The sequence below is a fragment of the Rattus norvegicus genome, chromosome 7 (assembly GCF_021556685.1).
Source record: "Rattus norvegicus strain SHRSP/BbbUtx chromosome 7, alternate assembly SHRSP_T2T, whole genome shotgun sequence".
Classification (NCBI taxonomy): domain Eukaryota; kingdom Metazoa; phylum Chordata; class Mammalia; order Rodentia; family Muridae; genus Rattus; species Rattus norvegicus.
This window is the reverse complement of record NC_141540.1, coordinates 71,636,969-71,652,130: the sequence shown is the minus strand read 5'-3', so window position 1 is coordinate 71,652,130 and position 15,162 is coordinate 71,636,969. Positions and strand designations below refer to the sequence as shown.

Genomic DNA, 15,162 nt, shown 5'->3' with positions numbered 1-15,162 from the left:
AAGAGAATGACATCAGCAAAATAGTGGGACAGAACGTCCCAGCCTTAAATCATATGAAACATATATAAACAAAACGTATATATATGACTTATCATGAGAACTTTGTTCATATATATATATATGTATATATATATATATATGTATGTATACCCCCTTACAGCCTCTTGAAAAACATCTTGCTACTTTGCTGAAGGCCTTGCTCTTTCGAAGTCAGACTGCAGACTAGCAAATGTATTGCCTAGATAATATAAAGTTCTATCAAGAGTTGGGCAAACACAGCACCATGGAAGGAACCAAGTTCTCACAATTGACTTCAAGAATGGCAGTCTAAGCCATGAATGACAACCCAAAGCAGTCCGTGAGCCACAAGGACACAGAGAAAACCAACGGGGAATATTGTAACGAACAAACAGACAAACTCTACCAAGAGAAAAAGCCTTTAAAAATGTCAAGCAATAAAAAACATCTCCAAGTTCTGGAGTCGAAGAGAAGAGCAACCACATAGTAAGCAGATGATTGTGATGTAATCCACCCATGGGGACAAATGGAAAAAGTAATAACACAGAAAGCTTCAGGGACTTATGGGACACTGCCAATGAGCCAAGATATATGCTACAGGATCTCACAGGAGGAATAAAAGAGAAATACCCAAGGAACAGAACAGCTTACAGAGGCCCAAAGAATGCTTAAGTCTAGAAAGGAAGATAGATTTATGATGCTCAAAGGGATTGCAAAGAGGAAGCATGGAAAAAGTCCACACTGAAATGCAATGTAGTCAAAGAGAAGGGGAAAGGAGAGCGAATTGTCTTTGCAGCATGACTGTGTAAGCAGGAGCTGAGCAAACACAGCCACAGAGAAGCTAGTGTGGGTGGAGGGAGCGGAGCAGGCAGGAGCCCTCTGCCCTTCACAGAGAACTACAAGCAACTAGAGAAAGCCAAGAGTGGAAGACTGAGTCTTTCACAGAGAAGAGAACACCAGTTGGTCACTCAATACCAAAGAGCCAACTCTGAAAATGAACGTGCCAGTAAGATTATACAGACAGAGAAGGTTATATTTAGGATCATCTAAGTATGTACATGCACATTGATACATGTAATAATAGTTAATAGAAAAAGAGGCCATGAGTTTGAAAGAGAGCAAGGGGATGTATAGGGGAGGTTGGAAGTAGGAAAGGGGGAAATGATGTAATTATAATCTCAAAAATGAAAGGAATAAATTTTTAAAGCGAACGAGAGGTAAAGATATTCTCAGACATAGAAACAAAAGGATTTTGTCATCAATTTGCCTGACATTATCAGAGGTCAAGTTGAAGGTCAAGTTACAATAAAAAAGTACCAAGCAAGAACATCAGTAAAAGTATCAAATACACAGACGAATACAGCAAAGAATAAAGTTAAAATGGCCACACAGAAGTCTCAGCATAAAAATCACTTAGCAGCGAAGTTCAAAGACAAGGCAGTAAGAATAATTACAGTCATAAAGTTTTATTAATGGGCACATAGTATTAAAAGAAGTAAATTCTGTCATTGACATTAAAGGTATAGGGAGAGAAAAATACAGGAGTTTTGTATATGACTGAGTTTATTGGGTTTAAATAGACTGCTACTGGTATTTTATGCCAGGCTTGTTGTCAACACAAAGAAGGAAAATCTAGAGCCAGTGCAGAAGGCTAAAGGAAAAAAAGAATATTATGTGGGGATAGTTCACTTCATTATGATTATGTCAGTCTGCATCGTCGATGTTATTTCTCCTGGAGATGTAGGGCTGAAGCAACCCTGCGTGAAGCAAGTGTCTCGCCCTCATTTCTCCAGCAGCTAACACTCAGCGTGCCCCTGTGCCACACTCTGGTAACTCACAAGGTGAAGTCTTTTATTATTATAATCATCTTCTACAGTATTACTGTTGTCATTATCTGGGGGCACCCATGCCCAACATGAGAGGACAAGCTCATCCAACAAGTGCTCCGTGCTCTGCCTGCTCTAGCACATGGCTGTGGCTGCTGCTTCTCCTTCCTCCCACCCCACTATATCCTGAGACTACACCATGACAATATTGAAGTTATGTCAGTTACTAGCATTACCTCTCAGCAGCCCAGCGAAAGAAATAAAGCCTGGGAAAGATGAACACGCAAAGAAACTCTATCAAAAGTGTGACAATGAAGCAGAGAGTGTTGAAGGGTAAGTGGGACAAGTCAGCTCTAGCATCTGGGATAAATGGTGGGGGAGGCCATGCTGAGGGCAGCTCTTAACATGGATGGCACAGCCTCACACCCAATGAAGATGTCATTTAAGATTTTTGGAGTGACTGGGGAGAAGTCAGTGCCAGCCTTCAGAGTTTCCAAGGACAGAGTCTTTCAGTAGGGATCATACAGCTGTGACTTTACTCTAAATACAGCACTTGTTTGCCATTTCAAAAACATCCCAAGACCCTTAAGAATTCTACTAAATATAATCTGTCCGTGTTCTATAAGTGGAACCACGGCCCACATCTGCTCACAACATGATCTACTGGATACTTCATACATGTTGTTGAGATCTCCTTCTCAAAAGAGATTCATTTCTTTGTAGGTCTGCTCCTTGATGATATGCCAGAGCACCCCAGAACTATGGTGGAGGTAGCCTGAAATGTCAGTATTGCTCTCATGCTTTCTAACACAGCATCCATTCTGTTGTTCAAGGAGTCATCTAACTCATGCATTTGGCCTGGTTAAAGATGCTGTAAACAGTACGAGTGATTGCTCTGATAGATATGGGTGAATTATGTTATGATCTTTCTGAAAAGAGAGATTCTACATCTTTTCTACATGCTTTTCAGAGCAGTTAAGGGGTTGAAAAATAACTCAGTTGGTGAAATGCTTACCACATAAGCATGCAGGCTTGAGTTCAGTTGTTGGCATCCATTTAAAGAACTGGGTGCGATGAAGCCCATTTGTAATCATAGCAACAGAGCAGCAGAGATAGGCAGTGTACAGAGTTCAGTAGCCTGACATTCTTCCTATCCAGTAGGCCTCAACTCCTAGTGAGAGAGGCCTTGTCTCAAAAACAAGGGATAAAATGGATAGTTTTGGTGGAATGACACTGGAGTTGACATCTTGCCTTCATTTTATGCACACACACACACACACAAAACATATACACACATACATGCACACACACATATACACATATCACACTCACACATGTATATGTGCACACACATGCACACATGTATATACACACCACACATGTACACACATGTGTGTGCAAATATGCACACACATACATAGGCAAACACACCATACATGCCTCGCGCATACACACATACATGAATATACACACCACACATGAATATGCATATTACACACACAGCACATGCACACACATGCACATACACATGCACATGTATATGAATGCCACACATTTACACACATATACACACCTACACATATGCACACATATTCTACTCACACATGTATATGTATACACACACATGCGTACACACATCTATGCACATACATACCACATATGCACATACTCACACACATACACATATGGACATGAACACACACCACACTAAACACACATATACAAATGCACACACACACACACACACACACACACAGCACACCACACCACACATACACTACATACTCCCTGCACATTCCTGAGAAGAGGCAAAACTGTCAAGAATATCAGGAGATTAGAAGCTGCTCATTATAATTCAATGAATGACTTTGATTTGAGACAAGAGAAATAGTAGAAGAGCTCTATTTAGATGTTTGCTAGACCACATGCACCCAGAAGATTATGCTAAGAGTCTCAGTTATAGAATAACAGCCTAGTATGACAAGGCCATATGTTTGACAGCCATCATTGACAATACAAGAGCAAAACCAAAATCATTGCCCCCACTCAAACAAGTAGACCTCCACCCATGGTCATGACCGCAACCTGGATTAAATGCAATGGATCACACACAGAGAAACAATGTAAATGTAGTCAGGACACTAGGAAGACAAGGGAGTTTAGCTGAATAATAAAAAGAGTAGAAGAGGATAGTGAAGGCTAGTGAGAGAGAAGTTCAGTGGCTAAAGGTTCTTGTTAGCAAGCCTGGTAACCTGAATTTAGTCCAGAGCCTACAGTGTAGAACTGACTCCTACATGTTGTCCTCTGACCTCCAACACATACATCATGGTGTTTGTGTGCCTGTAGATGATAGATAGACAGATAGATGATAGAGAGATAATAGAGATGTGATAGATGATTGATAGATGATACAGATGACAAATACATGATAGACTGATAGGTGATAGATGATAGGTAGATAGGAAGATAGATGTGAAGGGTTAAAGGCTCTTTATTCAAATATATGAATTTATATATTAAAAACAGAAAAATATTTTTGAAAGCACATAATAAAATCAGCTTAATTTAACATTCTGTTAAAAATGTATATTCATTTGCCCCCATTCAAACAAGTAGTGGGGGCATATACATATATAATATGAACATACAAAATAAAACCATCTGGTCCGTGATAATCCCAGCTGTGATTTTATTGCAAAGGTTTCCTAGGGCTCACATCAAAGACTGGTTATTTTACTTATTCCATTTTCTGTGTTACTGTGGACGTGCAAGTGATCGCTGAAGTGCATTACACTTCCTTTGGTGTAGGTCGGGATGGAGTTCCTAAGCTGCCTGCTGTATTCTGGGAGCAACTGCATAAAAACAGGTAATATGGAAGCAATCCTGTCTTTTGCTGGCCTCTTGGCACCTCTCAGGAGCAAGGCTTCTTTGGTACTAATCCCTGGACCTGCTCCAGAGAGCCACTCTCCCCATCTTTCCTCCTCTGCCCATGGGCTACTTCAGCCCTTTCTTGACCCGAATTTTTGATTGAAGCCCTAATTTTTCAGAATCCATGGAATCCACAGATATGTAAAGTAATAGTTCTCAACCTTCTTAATGGTGTGACCCTCTAATACAGCTCCTCACATGGTGATCACCTACCTTAAAGTTACTTTTTGCTGCTACTTCATTAACTGTAATTTTGTTACTGTTATGAATCATAAATGCAAATATTTTTGAAGACAGAGGTAGGTTTGATGAAGGGGTCATGACTCACAGGTTGAAAACCACTGATTTAAAGCCCTTGTCTAGAGTGGGAGAGGTACCGTGCAATGCCAACCTTTTCTGAAATCTGTTTCTGTCTGCTATTCTTCAAAAGCAAAGAGAGATAATGAGAAAAAGAAAAAGATGTGGAGGAGGAAATGCAGGTGGTAAGGAGGAGGAGGAAGTGGAGGAGAAGGAGGAGGAACAGAAAGAGGAGGAGGGAGAGGAGGAAAAGGAGGAACAGTAAGAGGAGGAGGAGAAGGAGGAGGAAGTGGAGGAAGGGGGAGAGGAGGAAGAGGAGGAGATGCTGGCAGTAAGGAGGAAGAAGAAGCAACTTTCATCCTGAGGCAGGACCACGATGTAAGCCTCGAGCAGCTCTAGCAGGAGTCATGGGAAGAATGTCTCAGCCCTGAGCAACTGCAGCAGACAGCAAAGGGAAGAATTCCTTAAATCTAATCTGCTTGAATATTGTACAACGGATTCACCATGGTGGAAGGATCTTCATGAGGGCTGTGGCTCCAACACAGTGCTTTACTCGGAACAATTGTCACATTTGGGGATTAGTCACCAGGCAAGACAGAGCATCTCTCCTCCAATGTGATACTCATAGAGACTTGAAATTCCATTTAAACTTCTCCAGTCTGCTGAAGATACATTTTTTAACAGAATGTTACATTAAGCTGATTTTATCTTGTGCTTTTGAAAGTATTTTATTCTGTTGTTTTCTTTAATTCACTGTTCTAAAACAAGTGCCCAAGAAAAGACTGCAGGAAATTGTGTAAGTAAACCCTTCAATGTGGAGCAGAGGAACAGGTGGCTGCCCCAGGAAACAGTATCAAATCTTATTCCATTGAGGGGCGCAGTTTAGGATGTAGGTGATGTGCTCACCCATCGCCTATTTCAAAGACTTGGGGAAGTTCAACCTCTTTAAATGACCAATATAAAAAGAATACTGCAGCTACACAGATTTTTACAAGCCCTTCTTATTAACAGAAAGCTTGTATTTTCTACAAAAATGCTCAAAATTAAAGTTTTATCGGAATTATGAGAGTCTACATAGTTTCATGTATTTTGATTCCGACGTACTTCACTGAAAGGCCAGTAAAAGGAGGAGTGATGATTCCCCTTACACTTGGATGTTATCGGGATTTGTAGAGACCTTGCAAAGGAGAGCCTGTCTCTTTCTTGTCTATATAGGGAAGGTGGGCAGGGAAAGAAAGAGAGAAACCCTACACAAGGAACTACAAGCAACTTAGAAATGCTGACAGCATTCATCATTGTTGTATGTGGATATACATGAGTATATACAGGCACATACAGTTATACTAAGAAAACCTGCTCAGTCTATATAATGTTGATTGTTATGTGTGCTCTCATTTGGCATTAATATCCAATTAATCTGCCCTTCCTGGAGGAAGACTTTCTGGCTAGAGAGGTGAGGGGCTGTTGGCAAGAGACACCACAGGCAGCAGAAGAGGGTCAGCTCATTCCTTTGCAAAAGTGGCTACCAAAGAAATTGCCATAGTGAATGGTGTCTGGAGGCATGTGCTTAGATCACTCAATACCTTTTATGAGTGCTATTGCAGGGAGAGAGTGAGGGAAAACACAGTCTATGGCACTAACAGTATGTGAGAGGCAGCCTCACCATGTTAAGGTTGTGTCTGTGCTCTTGGGCCTTTCCGTGAAATGTCATGTAATGGAGTTAGATGAAGGAGGAGCACAGCTAGGGAGTGAGGTGGAGCATAGCTAGGGAGTGAGAGGGGAGCATAGCTAGGGAATGAGAGGGGAGCACAGCTAGGGAGTGAGGGGGGAGCACAGCTAGGGAGTGAGGGGAGCACAGCTAGGGAGTGAGAGGGGAGCACAGAAAGTAGAGGTTCCAGTGGGGGATACTGGAATCAATTTGCAAAGAGTGGTAATGAGACCACAGCATAAAACTGACCTTGAATCCTGGTTAGCGTAAGGAGATGGAACAAAGGCACTAATGCTGATATGGAAAAGGAGAAAGACATATGTAGGTGGAATCTTTCTAAATGTATTTTTTATTCTTCATTTGTGTCTGTGTGCATGTGCATGTGTGTGCATATGTGTCCATTTGTGTATGTGGATACATTTACCCATGTGTACAGATGTGTACATGCATATGTTCATGGGCCTGTACATGTTTGTATGTGTGTGTACATGCATGTGTGTATCAATGCCATGTGTGTGGATGTACCTGTGAAGGTAAGAAGAGGGTATGGATTCTCAGATGCAACTGCTACTGGCCGTCATGAGCCACCAGATGCAGGTGCTAGGAATGAAAACTTGGGTCCTCTGGAAGTACAGTATGTGACCTTGACTGTTAAGTCATCTCTTCAGTCCCTTGATAGAAAATCTTATGCATCAAAATTTCACTTGTTGTTTTCAAGAACCCATAGTAGAAGTATTGTTATTTTTGCTCAATTTTAGGCACCTGAAATTTGTTGCCATGTCTTTCCCCATTATAAACACACATGAAGAGCACTGAATTGAGAACATGATGGTGGCAGTGAGTGACTGAGGTCACGGTTCTTAGTATCCTTCTGATATTTGTCTGATATTTGTCTCCTGTAACAGCATAGACAGTCCCAGTGGATGCCAATCTATGTTGAAATTCTCCTTTGGGGTTGGAGTCTTTATTTCTGCAGCCAAATATGTCTCTCAGCAGTCAGCTCCCTTCAGTCTCTCAGCTCAAACAGCCAGCTCCCAGCCATGCTGCTTTCCCGTGGGCTCTATCTACTTGTTCTTCAAACGTGAGACAAAATTTACTCCTAGGACCTCACTGGGGATGACACTAACATGTCTGCCTGCTTCAGTGTCTTCTAGAGTGGACTGAATCTTCACACTAGCTTCTTCCATTGCCCAGGTACCACAAATGGGTATTCCTAGCACTGTAATGTAAACAGTTTAGTTTCCTGTAGACATTTACTTGTCACTGTTTTGCTGTGACATGCAACAGCAAATGTCACTTTCAGAGAAAAAGGAAAAGGGACATTTGTTCTCATCTGTCTGGAGTCATATGAGACTGAGATGACTTTTGTATGTACGTGCGTGGGGTGTGTGTGTGTGTGTCTGTCTGTCTGTGACTCTGTCTCTGTCTCTCTGTCTCTCTGTCTCTGTCTCTCTGTCTCTGTCTCTCTGTCTCTCTGTCTCTGTCTCTCTGTCTCTCTGTCTCTGTCTCTCTGTCTCTGTCTCTCTGTCTCTCTGTCTCTCTGTCTCTCTGTCTCTGTCTCTCTGTCTCTGTCTCTCTGTCTCTGTCTCTCTGTGTCTCTGTCTCTCTCTGTGTGTCTCTCTCTCTGTGTCTCTCTCTTGTCTCTCTCTCTCTGTCTCTGTCTCTCTCTCTGTGTCTCTGTCTCTCTCTCTGTGTCTCTCTCTCTGTGTCTCTCTCTCTGTGTCTCTCTCTGTGTCTCTCTCTGTGTCTCTCTCTCTGTCTCTGTCTCTCTGTCTCTGTCTCTCTGTCTCTGTCTCTCTGTCTCTGTCTCTCTCTCTGTCTCTCTCTCTGTCTCTCTCTCTGTCTCTCTCTCTGTCTCTCTCTCTCTCTGTTTCTCTCTCTCTCGGTCTCTCTCTGTCTCTCTCTCTCTTTCCTTTTCTCTGCTCTACCACCTTCTCCCTGCTCCCCATCCTCATTCTGGAAGGCTCTCTGCAGCTTCTCTTGCTCACACACTGCTCTTTGCTCAGTGCTGCGGTTTGAACCTGGCTTTCCCCACTCACTTGTTGAAATTCTGTTCATTCTTCACGATTTACCTTGCCCTCTGCCTCCTTTATTCTTTCTTTGCTCATGTGTTTATTCTTTGGCCTTTCCTTTGTCTATATTTATATCATAATTTCCTCTATGCTACAACACAGGAGTTCCTCTTTTTGTTTTGGTGTTTGTATTACATATGTATCTATCTTACCTATTCAAATCAGACAACTAAGTCTTAAGCAGAACTCAAGCCGGTCCTGTTCTCTAGCTTTCAATATACAACACTGAGTAGTAGCTATCTTTTAGTAAGCATTTACCAGGCGACATGTACTAAAAGAAGCACAGTACTTGGTACTTTCTCATACTAAACCACTTTGTTTTATAAACACTGCACGGAACATATGCTATCATTATTCTTATGTCTCCTGCTTTTAAAGAATTGGAACCTTACAGAGGTTGAGAATTGCTTAGGATCCTAGGCGGAAGCTTCATCACTTATCACTGCCAAGCCTTAGTTCTGAACCTCTCTCCTCTATGCTAGCGCTATGTCCAAGAGGGTTTCATGAGTCAGCTGATCTCAATCTAAATCACAGTATGAGATGGGTTTGTCAGAGCCCCACGGGGAAGATGTAATAGTCACCCTCTGGAAGGCTCCACTCCAGTCTTCCACGGACAAGTGTAGCAGCACCATGTGAGAAAGCAGCTGTGAGCAACTCTCAAGCCACCACATGGCTTCTCAGAATCACTTCTTTGTAGTAAGAAGTCATTCATGTGTTCTCCAAATATGACTTGGCATTGCTTCCTGCATTTCAGTCATCATGAGGGGCAACAAAGTATCAGTCATGGTGCTCGGGCAACAAAGTACCAGTCATGGTCCTTGGGGCAACAAAGTATCAGTCATGGTCCTTGGGGCAACAAAATATCAGTCATGGTCCTTGGGGAGATTTTACAGCACGTAAAGGGCTACAGGGAGTGTGTGCGTGCGTGTGTGTGTGTGTGTGTGTGTGTGTGTGTGTGTGTGTACACTATACAGAGCTGTGGTTTCCTATGAGAGACTAGACTCGGGAATCCTGGGTATGTTCAGAAATCACACATATAGTTAAACTCATCAGCACACCCAGCAACACTTGCTGTTTCTATCAAGCAGTGCTTGAACACAATGATATGAAAATCATCTTCAGGAGGCACCGTGTGCAAATTAGCAGACATCTGCAGACCACTTGCGATTGTAAGGTGTGTATTATTTCAGCCTGTAAAACCAGGGCTTGTCTGCTGGCCACAGGAAACAAAGACTTCGCTCTCACCAGAGTGACCCTATGTGTGCTTAATAGTCTACTTATTTTAGCTTAAAAAATTAAATATGTGCTAGAGCCAAGTAAATGTCAAAGGAAAGTGATATTCATATCATCAGCTGACACGTGATTTCATGTGGTGTTGAATCTACTGCCGGTTTTCTTAAAAAAGACAAAGGAGCCAGACATAGCTCACACTACATATCAGGTTTAATATACAAATGTTTCCTTCCATCCCCGTTAACCATAACTTTAGGCTTATATGGGTATAAGTAGCACCACTTAGAAATATTTCCTTCCTATTAGACACCTCTGCTATGAATGAGGGGAGAAACCTGTAAGAATACAATATTCCAGAGTACTTGGGTGGACATTTTGAGAACATCCTTTGTGCCGGGGCATCCATTCTTGTCAACAGCAAGAGCTGCAAGAAACCCTGACTAACGAGTCAGTCTCTTTTCAGCCTTTGGGAGATAATCCTAAGTATCTTAGTGAGAAGGATGTTGGTTTTGCTTCCCTTGTCTTATCTCTTACACTGTAATTTTCATCACAGGTAATTTTTGGGTGACAGTTCTCCCAGAATGTAGACCATTCACCAAGGAGTGTACCTTGAAGGATCCATGGCTCCAGATACATATGGAGTAGAGGATGGCCTTGCCTGACAGCAGTGGGAAAGGAGACCTTGGTCCTGGGGATGCTTGATAATCCAGCATAAGGGGATGCTGGAGCAGTGGGGTGGGAGAGTGTGGGTGAGTAGGGGAATACTCCCATTCAGGCAAAGGTTAGGGGGAGGACAGGTGTGGGATGGGGGCTGGTGGAGGGGGTAATAGGAAGTGGGATATCATTTGAGATGTAAATGAATGAAATGATTAATTTTAAAAAAAATGTTTGGAAGTGGTATGAGTGGAATCTTAACACCAAATACACACTGGATTGATCACACAGGCCTCATAGAAAGCTTTTTCACGAGCTGTCCTCATAGGGAATTTTGTATATACAACTTCTGCATTGATAGAGTGGAGAGAAGTATATATTTGTACATATGTGGAGCAGAATAGAATTCAGTCTTGCAAGAGTTTGTTGAAACATTATTTTCAAATTTGAACAATTTTGTGGAGATTTTCTTTATATTTCCACCTTCTAGTTTTCTTATACTCATGTAAGCATGATAACTGTAATAAAATGTCTTTTTGTTTTTTAAAGAACTTTCAGGTGAATTTACCTTCCACCACCACACCCTGTCATGCAACTCCTCTCACAGTTATTAATCTCAACACAATACTGCCATAACTGAGAACATTTATAATTTCACCTTCCCGTGGTTGACTGTCTTCCTGTGGGAGTGGCAGCACGACTTAATCCAACAGTGCAAACCCTGTCTTGATGGTTAAGGTAAATGACACATTCCTACCCTTGGATGCCCTGGTCCTGTGTCATTTGGGGCTGGAGGCAGCAGACACCTGGTCTCTGGAGTCTGTCTCCAAAGTCAGCTCTGCTTTGGCTTACGGTCCTCACTGGAGATCTTAGTAACTGCTGCCTTAACTCTGTTACCTGCCTCCTCTGGGCTAAGTCGCCATTTTGGCATCCCTTTAAATCACTCATCCAGAATCTACTAAGTCAGAAAAATAAATAAACTTCCAAATACTTTCTCTGGGATGGAGAAAATGTTTGCCTGTCACAGAGCAGAAGTTTGGGGTATCTTTCCATATTAGAGAATCAGAATGATGATGCACCTTCTTGTAAGACAAAACTCATCCCCTTTTTCAAGGATGAAAGGGAAAACACACATTGTTCCCCCCCAACCCACCCCAGTTAATATTCATTCCCACCGAGTTGTGTTCTCAGACGGTATTTTGACACTCCGAGGTGATCTTATTTCAGGAAACAGTCTCTCCTGCTGGAAGGGGTTCTTTGGACTGTGTGAAGATTTACCTGAATTCAGAAAACTAGTGAGGAGCAGACTTGCAGGGACTCCAGGGAGCTGGTGTCAAAGTCTGACAAAGTGGCCAATACGCACTCAAACCCTGAGACTTGGAAGCCATTCTGGCTTTTCTAACGGAGAACTTTGGAAGAGGAGAATCTACATTGATGGACCTTCAGTTAATTTGGATTCTTTCCCAATGGCACTGGGCGGCTACTGTCTCCATCATTTCTCTCTCCTCTCCCTCCCCAAAACACAGTTCTTGAACTGTCACTGCTCACAGGCTATGGGGCCAAAGATGTCGTGCCCCTTTCAGTCAGGGTATAACATTGTTTACTCCTGGTAACAGGAAAAGGTAATTTATTGATTTCTTAAAGATAAAGTTATTTTCCTTCAGAATTTAGTTCTTAAAGTAAGCCCAGAGGGCCAGGGGAATGAATGAAAAGATGCAGCTGCAGGGGGTGGGGTAGGGGTTGGGGTATGGATGGGGTAGGGCGGGAAACCTCTAGAAAGTCCCAGAGACCTGGGATGTGAGAGGTTCTCAGGAGACAATGGGAATGACCTTAGCTGAAATGCCCAACACTAGGGAGAGGGAATCCAAGGAGATCACCTGTAGTAGACAGACAGGGCCCCAGTAAAGGCATGGGATCACCAATCTACCTTCAGAATGTTGATCCAGAATTGTTCCTGTCTAAAAGAAATGCAGGGACAAAATTGGAACAGAGACTGAAGGTATGGCCAACAAATAAACCCTCTCAACTTGATTCTATCCCATAGGTGGGCACAAAACCCTGGCACTATTACTGATGCCATGTTGGGCTTGCAGACCAGAGCCTAGCATGGCTGTCCTCTGAGAGGCTCTACCAGCATCTGATTGAGACAGATGCAGATACTCACAGCCAACCATTGGACTGAGCCCCAGGACCCCAATGAAGAGTTAGGGGAAGGATTGAAGGAACTGAAAAGGATTGCAACCCCAGGAAGAACAACAATATCAACTAACCCAGACCCCTTACAGCTCCCAGAGACTAAGCTACCAACCGAAGAGCATACCTGGGCTGATCCATGACTCCTGGCACATATGTAGCAGAGTATTGCCTTGTCTGGCCTAAGTGGAAAGGGATGCACTTAATCCCATACAAACTTGATTCCCTAGGGAAGGGGGATGGCCAAAGGGTCAGGGAGCACTCTTTCAGAGGCAAAGGGGAGGGCGTGAAACACTCTGAGAAGGGGGACTGGGAGGAGGGTCAACATTTGGAATGTAAATAAAATAAACTTTAAAAGTTCTTGGGTACAGAAATGTGAGAATATGGTGCACATCATCTGCAGCTGGCAGTGCAGCAGCTGAGGGCAGTTAACTGACAGACAGACCTCAGAGAAATGAGGTAGAAGGCAGAGGAGGAGCCAAGGATGGCCTTGCAACAAGGAGGATCTATCAGTCTTGACTGCAGCCGCTGTGAAAGAGGAAAACACTGCTGCTTCGTGTGTTTACCTTGTTTTCTGTCGACAATCGATCTTAACAGCTACATCCAACCTGACATCAGACGAGCTGACTATTCCAAGTAAGAGCTGTTAGATCTTCACATTGAGAAACCAGAGGTGGCTGTGAATGCTTCTAATCAAAGCTACAGAGAGGGAGAGAGAGAGGGAGGTGGGGAGGGAAGGGGAGGAAGGGAGAAAGAGCAACAGAAAGATAGACAGATAGACTAAGACATGAGGATTGTGAGGTTGGAAGCCAGCCTGTGTTATATGGTGAGACCTTGTTTCAGACAAAACAATACCAAAAAACACAAAGAAGAAAAACTACCATCAATCTAAACTTTGGGCACCCAAAGTTATAGATGTCCTGACATTCTCGACATCCTTCACAAGGCCACAAGCATAGAGAAGCGCTTTCCTGTCTAGACACAGGCAACTCCTAGCTGGGGCCACTTGGAGACCTCCATGTCCGGCATCACACAGTATGCTCCCTATTAAAGTGTCTCTTTGAACATGATGTTACTGGGTGAGTGCTATAGCAGGCTGTATTCCTCTGGGGCTTGGGGGTGGGTGCAGTAGGTGGTCTCATCTTGATTTTGACTGAAAAGCTAGGTATAGTTTTCCCTTCCTTTGCTGAGAAGACATTTGCAATTTGATTGACAAAGTGAGTAAGGCCAATGCTGCTCCTTGTCGCCTGCAAAGCAGAGCTTGTATTCTTTTAAAAAATCATTTGATTTATTATTGTGTAGTAGTTTGAGTGTTTGTGTATGCAGTTGTGTGTGTACATGTAGATGTGTGCATACAAATATATGTAATGTGCCATGGGGAATGTGTAGGGGTCAAAGGTCAACTTAGTCAAGTCCATCTTTCCTTACATGGGTCTTGGAATTGATACTCGGGGCATTCAACTTGCACAACCCGACCATGCACTCCTAATCTCTTATTGTTCTTGTGACAGGCAAACCTGTTGTTGGTATTTTAGTATTTTCTTGGTACTTTTATTGTCAGCATATTAATCATCTGAATGAAATATGTTCTGCTATAACAAGTGTTCAAGGGATCAAGAGAACAGTGCAAGTGATCCAGAAAACAGATTCTGCTATAGCAAGTGTGCAAGTGATTGAGACAATAGAATCTGCTACAAGTATGCAAGTGATCCAGCAAACAGTGTGCAGGTGATCCAGCAAACAGTGTGCAGGTGATCCAGCAAACAGTGTGCAGGTGATCCAGCAAACAGTGTGCAGGTGATCCAGCAAACAGTGTGCAGGTGATCCAGCAAACAGTGTGCAGGTGATCCAGCAAACAGTGTGCAGGTGATCCAGCAAACAGTGTGCAAGTGATGGATAAAACGGTCTCCTGCACACTTGTTTCTTGATAACAAGTGTGCAGGTGATCTAGAAAACAGAATCTGCTATTACAAGGGTGCAAGTGATCCAGAAATTCGAATCTCCAGGATTCCAAAGGTGCATACTTGACTCTGAGGCTTGATTTGATTTGAGTTTGAGTTGTTTCGAGAAGCTGTTATCTTTTCCACCCTCCAACTTCTCTGTGCGTTTTCTTCATTCTGCATTCGTAAGTCTGCATGCTAGTGTTTATGAGCATTTATATCTGTCTTAGAATAACAGGATCGGTCTTTTGTGGTACCGTAAGCTTTCAGCTGATACAACATTAACTGTCCGT

The 15,162-nt window shown here is 42.8% G+C and overlaps 1 long non-coding RNA gene across 3 annotated transcripts; it reads left to right on the top strand.

Annotated features, from left to right (window-relative positions):
- The first annotated feature begins 7,754 nt into the window (after nucleotides 1–7,754).
- On the top strand, nucleotides 7,755–13,303 carry LOC148004730 (uncharacterized). 3 transcript variants are annotated; one of them, XR_015624749.1, is made up of 5 exons: nucleotides 7,794–7,971; nucleotides 10,636–10,831; nucleotides 11,286–11,474; nucleotides 11,964–12,358; nucleotides 12,781–13,303. It is a non-coding gene; the product is annotated as an uncharacterized LOC148004730 (long non-coding RNA). The 3 variants fall into 3 exon arrangements; XR_015624750.1 differs by lacking the exons at nucleotides 11,286–11,474; nucleotides 11,964–12,358; nucleotides 12,781–13,303 and adding an exon at nucleotides 9,938–10,023 and having other exon boundaries at nucleotides 7,762–7,971; nucleotides 10,636–11,284; XR_015624748.1 differs by lacking the exons at nucleotides 11,286–11,474; nucleotides 11,964–12,358; nucleotides 12,781–13,303 and having other exon boundaries at nucleotides 7,755–7,971; nucleotides 10,636–11,284.
- The last annotated feature ends 1,859 nt before the right edge of the window (nucleotides 13,304–15,162 follow it).